Below are 9,945 nucleotides of genomic sequence, written 5' to 3'. Positions count from 1 at the left end.
AGCATTGAGCCATGGCCATTAAAAGTAGTGCCAAACTGCATTGATTGTAGAGATAATTGAGAGAAGAGAGCTGACCTTCTCTGGTTTGGGTTGTTGTAGGTTTTTTCGGGCTATATGGCCATGTTCTAGAGGCATTCTCTCCTGACGTTTCGCCTGCATCTGTGGCAAGCATCCTCAGAGGTAGTGAGGTCTCTGGTCTGTTATCTCCAAGAACACTACAGAAAAATTCAAAGAGGATTTTGGTTCACTCTGAATTTTTTTTGTATTGAAATGTATGAAAAAGGTTAAAATGTCTCCTGCCAGATGACATGACAGTCCAACTACAGAGCAAAGCTAGATGATTTATTTAGCTACTCCTGCTCCAGATGGACTAGCGAAGCTGTGTGAACCAACATGCTGCTCATTCATCACAAGCCAAGGCTCTTATGAGACTCTGAGTTGTCCAAATGTGTCTATCTGTTGTGCTTCTTTATCTTCTGTGACACAAACAGAGCAATTTTTAAAAATCCTGCACACCATAAAGAGTTTTCATTGCAGCTCCTCATGCTTGAATGGTCTTGCAGTATTGCTGTCAACCTGCCAGTCCTGACATCTTCCTATATAGATTTCAGAATACCATGGGATGTGACCCTAAGCAGCAAAGGATCTGTGCATTCAAAAGGAAAACACACAGGTGTGTTATAGTGGCATTCATGCAAATTATGTAGCACTGCGTATTTTAATGTTTATCCTAATAAAAGCCTTGGATTTGGAATAGTAGCCTAGACTAATTGTTTACTATTAGGAATGTCTTAAAACAGACTTGTGAAAAAGGATTTAAACAAAAAATATTTCAGAAATCTTTTGAATATGTTTGACTTTAGACAGCTTTTAAAATGATGTATAGACCCTCTGGCACACTTCTCCAGTCTTACTGTAACTCTTCAAGACAACCTATGTTTCTTCCAAGTATGGAAAAGTTGCTTTTTGGTGAGATTCTGCTTCAAGTGAAATGCTTGATATGCATACACCTGACACTCCATTATTAATATAAATGTATATTTCTCCCTGTCAAACTGAACAAGGGCTACAATGCCATGTAACACCACTGTTGTCTCAAAATGATAAAAAGCTCCATGGGGCACTAGAACAGTTAAAAGCTGATTTTTCAAAAGCATTTCAACAGTGTGCATAATTATATGTTGACAACACACCCATTTTAAAGCAAGAAAAAGAATGGTTTGTATTTTGAGAGAATTTAAAGGGGGGAAAAGCATCACACAGACACACACTCAGGCTAGTTCTACACTTCCATATAATGCAGTTTGAAGCAGCTAAAACAGACAAGTATTTTCAGCATACATAAATATGTGCTTCAAACATTTCTCTTTCTCTCTCTTCCTCTCCTTTTGAAGCTGAAATTCAGCGTTCTGGTAAGAAGCGGGCTGAGTGTCTGATGCCTAGTGTGTCCCACTACTTTGCCAGTCAGAGTCATACAAAATGGCTCAAAGGCAACAGGAACAGAGGTTTATTACTTTCAGGCCTGAAAGAATGTCTGATACAGAGTCTCAGCTCTCCAAAAGATCAGACATAACTATGCAATACATGTTATCCCCTTTGACGGCCATTCAAAGCCTCTGCACCCACCCCTGATTGGACAGAAATTGGCCCAGTGTCAATTCAGGTCTCCATTGGCTGGGGAATTTTCATGATGTCAGAAGTGGATGGAGTCCCCTCTGTGGTGGGAAAAATAAATAGCTGTCATTGGAGGATGTGGAGGTCATTTGGAAAAGGTCTGCCTGGAAAGGGGGTGGACAAACCTATGTTAAATCTATATGTACAGCAGTTCATTATGGGATTATTGACCAAGTCCAGGTTGTACAAAGAGTGAGTCTCAGAAAACAATAGAGCTGTTTTGTAGATAAAATTAGTTCAGTGAAAAACATATAGATTTTATCTGTATGTTGTTGGAGTCTGGCAACACCAAATCTCCAGATTCCCTCAGAAGATTGAAGCTTCTGTTGATAGAATTTGGTTTTTCTGGCCCCTTCCACACATCTGAATAAAATCCCACATTATCTGTTTTGAACTGGAATATATGGCAGATAACTCAGTTCAAAGCAGATATTGTGGATTATTCTGCCTTGATACTCTGCGTTATATGGCTGTGTGGAAGGGCCCATAGTAGGTGGGGAGCTGGCAAAGCATATATACACAAGCAGGATAGTTTGTTTCAAACTTTCCCAACTGTATTGGACAGATTATTTGGAGGTTGCCTTTTTGTTTTAGGTTTTGTGGACACACATTTCCTCTTCACTTCCCCATGGAGGAGGATTCTAGTGAAATTCAACTAGTCCCCTCAGGAATGTGCAGTTTCCATCCGGGCTGCTGAAATGTAGTTTCCATCTGGACTACTGCAGACCATTGAAAAGGAATGGTTTTGATGTTGCAAAAACCCCTATGAATGACTTTGAAACGTGTATTGAGTTAATCTTTTGGGAGGGAGACCATTTTTTGACAACATTTTTAAAAAACTATTATCAGTCCTACAGATTCCCTGGAGTTAGGGGTGCTGGGCCACCCAAAATGAGGAAAAATGGGATAAAATAATACTTTTTAACCTGGGAAAATATCTCTAATGGAATCTTCAGGTCCTCTAGCATGACTGCATGGTCAGTTTCTAGCTGACTACAGACTTACACTGGAAGAACTAGTGATATCTAGAGATATAAATCAAATCTGTGAATAATCAAATCCACAAAATGTAGAGGGCTGGCTATAAATCATCATGTTAGCGTAACAGCCACAAAGCAAGGAATTTCATAATCAAGTAATTCTTCCTCTTGTTAGCCTGTGCAGTCTCCTTCTGCAGAAACATGCCAGTAAAAGGAAAGACAATCTCTACCAGACTGAAGACGTTTGTCTAAAGATTGAATGAAAAATGGAGATGTCAGAATCCAATTAGTATTTCTTTGGCTCAAGAGTGAAGAAGCTCAAAAGCAGGTGGGGGAAGAGGGGAAGATGTAAACTTTTCTAGTGTGAATTTCTTGTGAATTTTAAATGGAGTGTGGTATTAATACATTTTTTGAAAGAAAAAAAAACCCAAGACACAGATGACTGTTTTTTTCTCCTGCTTTATGTTATGCTGTTGAATCAAAGCTAGCAGAGTATGCATTTGAGAGCTGAACTTTCACTTCCAATATTTTTTCTTTCTCCTGGTTTTAGCGATATTTATAATGTCCTGATTTTATCTATTACATTAGCACTTCAGTGGTGCACTGCTTTTGAAAATCATTTAGCCAGGGTTTCTGGAGGAATGAAAAATTGGTGAATTGGAGGTTCGTCGAGAATAGACAACCAGATGTCCAAATTGCTCAGCACTGAACATGCCAAGTGTAAAGGAAGATGCTGGAGGTCCAGATAAACACAATTTCCAGTCATCCATTTCTCATGGGGCTGAAATATATTTCTGGACTACAAGTTGTACAGCTTGTTTACATGGACATCTTTCTAATAACAAATCCTTGTTATGTTTTTTTGTCTCTCCCTTCCTTTTCTTTTCGAAGGACTATGGAATTAGGATTGTAAAAATAAAATATGAATCAGGCTTACCAATTATGTGTGCATCTACATTGCTGAACAAATGCAGTTTGACCCCACTTTAACAGCCATGGCTCAATACCATGGAAACCTGGAGTTGTCCTTTGGTGAGGCATGAGGACTCTTAGACAGAGTTCTCTTTATGATCTTTATGCAATGTTTTTTCCATAAAGATCAAGTAGACAGAACATATTGTAAAGAACAAAAATTACTTTCTGGCCTTGCATCGCACATTTTAGTGCAAATATTAAGACACGATTGTAAAACACGATTCACGTGATTCCATGGCACTGAGTCATGGCAGTTAAAAGACAGTCAAAGTGCATTAAGTCTACAGTGTAGATGCACTTAAATTTCCTGAAAGATGTATTTGACTCTCAACCCCAGTGCATTACTCTGTTGCAGCTTTGATACATAAGAAAAGCAAACAATGAGTATTTCGTCATCCTTCAAACCAAGAGCTTTATTATAGTGCAGAGGCTGCGAATTTCAATGTCGATAGAGCCAGGCATGTAGCCGAGGGGTGGGTGGCTTCAGCCCCCCCCCCCCGAAATTCTCAGGGTGGTCTGTGAGAAGGCCTTACTGGCACACCGAAATTCTCAGGGTGGTCTGTGAGAAGGCCTTACTGGCACATTATTTAAACTGTTAAGTTTATTCATATCATGATCTAATCACCATACTCAATATATCCCATATGCATGGGGCTATTGGGATAATGATACAAAAGGTTTGCTAGGGTAGATCCTCACCCCCCCCCCTTTGAATCAAACTCACCCCCCCCCCCAAATCAAACTCAGCACCCCCCGAATCAAAATCCTGGCTACAGGCCTGGATAGAGCATAATGTTATATGTATCTATAGTGCTCATAGCTGGGATAGTGACTGTGAAGTTCAAATAAAAGTAGGAAGTGAAAGTGACTATTACATTGTTAACACTGGCCATTAACGAAAGTGATGTTTTTAGCATAATAGTTTAAAAAAACCTTTGTACCATGTGTTGTTTATCTATATTTAACACTCTAATCAGGAGATATGATGCCTATCAGTTTGGAATATTAGTTTGAATTGACTATTAAAATTGCAATATCGAGTTTATAAAGAGATATGGGACCATATAATAATAATAATAATAATAATAATAATAATAATAATAATAATAATAATAATAATTTCAATAGTAGAAAACCGATTAAAGTGCAACCCCCCCCCCCAAAAAAAAATCCCCCCAAAAACAAAGTGAATACCATAAAAATACAATGCAGAACAGAAGAGAAAAATGACAAAAGAAGGCTCTCCATGGACAGTTTCTGGGAAAAACTGAGAACAAAATTCACAAGCACAAAACATGGGTGTAACTCACAAAAGGAACTTTGAAAAAGGAGATGGAGGGCCTGATTCTTACAGCCCAAGAATAAACAATTAGAACCAATGTCATCAATGCCAGAATTGAAAAGTCAACAGATTCCAAGAATAGACTCTACAAGGAAGCAAACGAAATGATGGATCACATACTCAGCTGTTGCAAGATTGCGCAGACAGACTATAAGAAGAGGCATAATACCGTTGCTCAGATGATGCATTGGAACTTGTGCCACAAATACCATCTGCCCGTGACAAAGAGCTGGTGGGATCACAAGTTTGAAAAAGTTATGGAAAATGAGAGCATCAAACTACTCTGAGACTTCTGAATTCAGACTGACAGAGTTTTGGAGCCCCAAACTCTTGACCTTATGATCGTGGAAAAAAACAAAAGTATGGATCATCAATGTTGCAATCCCAGGCGACAGCAGAATCGATGAGATGCAACTGGAAAAGCTTACACAATATGAGGATTTAAATATTGAACTCCAAAGGCACCCACACAAGCCAGTAAAGGTGGTCCCAGTGGTAATTGGCCCACTGGGTGCTGTGCCTAAAGACCTTGGCCTGCACTTAAAAACAATTGGTACTGACAGAAGGCCACTTTACTTGGATCTGCACGCATTATTGGTTGATACATCACACAGTCCTAGACACTTGGGAAATGTCTGATGAATGAGCCAATACAAAAGCCAGGATAGTGATCTTGTTTGCTGTGTACTAATCTTGTTATGTATCAAATAGTAATAATGTATCCCACCAACATCTCCCAAAAGGGACTTAGGGCAGCTTACAAGGCACTACAAGTGTAGTATATAACATAAATGGTACATGAGTATAAACACAATATCACATAAATTTAAAAAAACAATCACTATTAACACATAAAATAAAATAAAAGCACAGTTTAAAACACAAACCATCTGTAGTTAAAACTAGCTGCCTTCAAATCACAACTAAAGTGCCAAAGTGTCAACCCTATATGTGTGTGTAACTGAAGAAAAAAATAGTTGGAAGTCACTTATAGAAAAAAAATGTTGTTTACTTTGTAGTATATTTGGGATTCTGTTTTTGTTTGTTTGTTTTTGCTGTATTTCTTTATGGTATATGTGCCTGTGTTTCTTTAATTAGTTAAATTAGCAAGTCAATTTTGTATTTATAGTTTGTTAGTAGTTTTTTTTAGTAGTTTATTGTTTACAAGAGTGTTTGGTGTGATTTTAACAAATGTAAACTTTAATACGAAATGTTATGGCCATATTTCAGAGGAAGGAACTGCTGCAATTACACCTGAGTATTCCTTGCCTAAGAGAACCATTTGAAATTTATAGGACTGTCATAAGCTGACAGGCAACTTGAATGCACAAACATTTCTGAGAAGCAGTGTACTTCTCATAATAACAGGTGCTGTGCTCATATTTCAGAGGAAAGAACAGAAAAATTACTTTTGAAATCCATAGGACATCCATAAATTAACAGGCAACCTGAAGGCATAAATATTGATGGGAGCCAACGTGGTTTAATAGTTTGAGTGGTTTGAGCATCCAGAGGCGGCCCTAGGTAATTTTCAACGGTAAGCAAACAGTATTTTGGTACCCCCTCCCCAAACTAATCACTGATATATATTTTCTGTTCGTCGTGGGAGTTCTGTGTGCCATATTTGGTTCAATTCCATCACTGGTGGAGTTCAAAATGCTCTTTGATTGTAGGTGAACTATACATCCCAGTAAGTACAACTCGCATATGTCAAAGTCTATTTTTCCCCAAGAGCACCTCAAGAGCACCCCTTGGCAAAATCAACTATACAGCAAATGCTTACTTTGCGTAATGGGTTGAGTCACCCCTGTGAGCATCTGATTATAATCACTGGACCATGGAAACCCACTGGGGACAATCTTGGGCAAGTCGCACTTTCTCAGACCCTGAAAAATGAAGACAGTTTCATCTTAGGGTTGCCATAAGTTGGTTGGAAATGACTTGAAGGCACACAACAGAAAATCCCATGATCAGTATGAACCACCTCCTGCTCTAAAATCCCATGACAGCTTCACCTTAGGTTGCCATGACTCAGAACCAACTTGAAGGCACACAAGAACAAAAACCTTAATAAACATTGGGTTGCTGTGAGTTTTCTGGGCTGTGTGGCCATGTTTCAGAAGCATTCTCTCCTGATGTTTCACTCACATCTATGGCAGGCATCCTCAGAGGTTGTGAGGTCTGTTAGAAACTAGGCAAGCGAGGTTTATATATCTGTGGAATGTCCAGGGTGGGAGAAAGACCTTTTGTTTGTTGGAGGCAAGTGTGAATGTTGCAATTGGCCACAGAACAAGGGGGATCATCTCACCTCTGTAGGAGTCTACTGTATTCCATGCAGATGTGGACAAGTCTATATAGGGACTATCAAATGCAGCATTGCCCAAACACGAATCAAGGAACATGAAAGGCACTACAGACTAACTCAGCCAAACAAGTCAGACATAGCAAAGCACCTGATGAACCAACCTGGGCACAGCATATTATCTGAGAACACAGAAATGCTAGAATACTCTAACAACCATGTCAGACTCCAAAGAGAAGTCACTGAAATCCACAAGCAGGTGGGCAAACTCAACAGAGAGGAGGAAACCATGAAATTGAACAAAGTCTGGCTACCAGTATTAAAAAAACTTCCAAAATCAGGACAATAAAGAAAGAACAACACTAAAAAACAAACAAACAAACAAGGGAATTCCAGACAGGAAACAATCAGGGGCAGCTAACTCCTCCCAACAAAGGAAGGAAGCAGCCAGACTTTGAAGCTGCAAGGTTTCAAATGCTAATCACGGTGGCCAATTGCAACATTCTTAGATGCCTCAAGTAGACAAGAGTTCTTTATCCCACCCTGGATACCAGTTCAAGGTCTGAACAGCCTCCTTAGTAACGGGTGGGAAGGAGTGACAAATTTGGACGTCATTTGCATACAGATAACTTTGTACTCTGAAACTCCGGATGATCTCCCCCTATTGTCGAAGGCTTTCTTGGCTGGAATCACTGGTTGTTGTGGATTTTTCGGGTTGTAGGGCCATGTTCCAGATCAAGGTGGCCAATTGCAACATTCTCACTGTGTCGGACTGGATGAGGGCTAACAAATTGAAGGGCTAACAAAGTGAAGTTGAATCCAGACAAGACAGAGGTCCTCCTAGTCAGTCGAAAGGCCGAACAGGGCATAGGGTTACATCCTGTGTTGGATGGGGCTACACTCCCCCTGAAGACACAGGTTCACAACTTGGGAGGGATCCTGGACTCATCGCTGAGCCTGGAACCCCAGGTTTCGGAGGTGGCCAGGGGAGCTTTTGCATTGTTAAAACTTGTGTGCCAGTTGCGCCTGTACCTTGGGATGTCTGATCTGGCTACGGTGGCCCATGCTCTTGTTACATCCTGAATAGATTACTGCAATGCACTCTATATGGGGCTGCCTTAGAAGACTGTCGGAAACTACAACTAGTCCAACGGGCTGCAGCCAGATTACTAACTGGAGCGACATACAGGAAGCATACCACCCCCTTGTTGTGTCAGCTCCACTGGCTGCCGGTCCACTTCTGAATTCATTTCAAAGTGCTGGTTTAGACCTATAAAGCCCTATATGGTTCTGGTCCAGCTTACTTGTCCAAACACATCTTCCTCTACGTCCTGCCTCGCAGTTTAAGATCTTCCGGGGAGGCCCTGCTCTCACTCCCACCAGTGTTGCAAATACATCTGGCAGGGATGAGAGACAGGGCCTTCTCTGTTGTAGCCCCCCCACCTGTGGAACTTGCTTTCCAACAAGGTAAGATTGGCTTCATCCCTCCTGTCTTTTAGGAAGAAATTGAAGTCGTGGTTCTGGGACCAGGCATACATAGCACTTTAGAATTTGACTGGAATGTTTTTTTTTTTTTTGGTCGTGTCAGGAGCGACCTGAGAAACTGCAAGTCGCTCCTGTTGTGAGAGAACAGGCCGTCTGCAAGGACGTTGCCCAGGGGACGCCCGGATGATTTTGATGTTTTATCATCCTTGTGGGAGGTTTCTCTCATGTCCCCGCATGAGGAGCTGGAGCTGATAGAGGGAGCTCATCCACCTCTCCTTGGATTCGAACCTGCGACCTGTCGGTCTTCAGTCCTGCCGGCACGGGGGTTTAACCCACTGCGCCACCGGGGGCTCCTTTTGACTGGAATGGTGATACGGCTGTTAATATTGTTTTTATTGTTTTAATTAATGTTCTATTTATTGTTTTAATTGTTGTTATATTGTTGATATATGTAGTGGCATTGAATTGTTGCCAAATGTAAACCGTCCTGAGTCCCCCTTCAGGGGTTGAGAAGGATGGGGTAGAAATACTGGAAATTAAATAAATAAATAAATAAATAAATAATGATCTATTTATTTACTATATTTATATACCGCCCCTCTCAGCCTGCAGGCAACTCTGTATTTCATTAGAAATGCACCAATACAGCCTGGAAAACTCACAGCAACTCAATGATTCCGGTCATGAGAGTCTTTGAAAACACAATAAGCATATTTTTGAAACAATGAAAAAAAAAACCCCTCTCCTTTGACCTCTTTGATTGATCCCTGTAGGATCTTCAAACGAAGGAGAACTCTTCCCCAAAGAATGGCCCAAGTGCTCTTTGAAGGTAGTTTATAAACAGGATGTTCCCTCTTGAAGCTTTATTAGTATGACAGAGAAAGGGAAAAAAACATCATGGGCTTGCAAGCGAGGGGGTGGGAAGAGCTGGGAATGGGTGGGAGTGGCTGCTGGTGTACAAGATCCAAACTGGGTTAGCAGGAACTTTTCTCCAAGGGGGATTCCTTGGCCTCCCTTGTTCCTTTTTTCTTGCTGGTGGGAGGGAGCCGGCGAAACTTTCCAAGCCCCTCTGCCTTGGCCAGCCCCTCTCCTCTTCCTCCCTCCCTCCCTCCTGTTTGCTAAGGCTGGTTGGTTGGATGTCTTCGGGCAATGACGACTTTGGGATGGAGAGGGCTGGTTGACATAGT

Source organism: Anolis sagrei, chromosome 3 (assembly GCF_037176765.1).
Source record: "Anolis sagrei isolate rAnoSag1 chromosome 3, rAnoSag1.mat, whole genome shotgun sequence".
Classification (NCBI taxonomy): Eukaryota; Metazoa; Chordata; class Lepidosauria; order Squamata; family Dactyloidae; genus Anolis; species Anolis sagrei.
The sequence above is the reverse complement of the archived record's forward strand: the minus strand, read 5'-3'. Positions refer to the sequence as shown.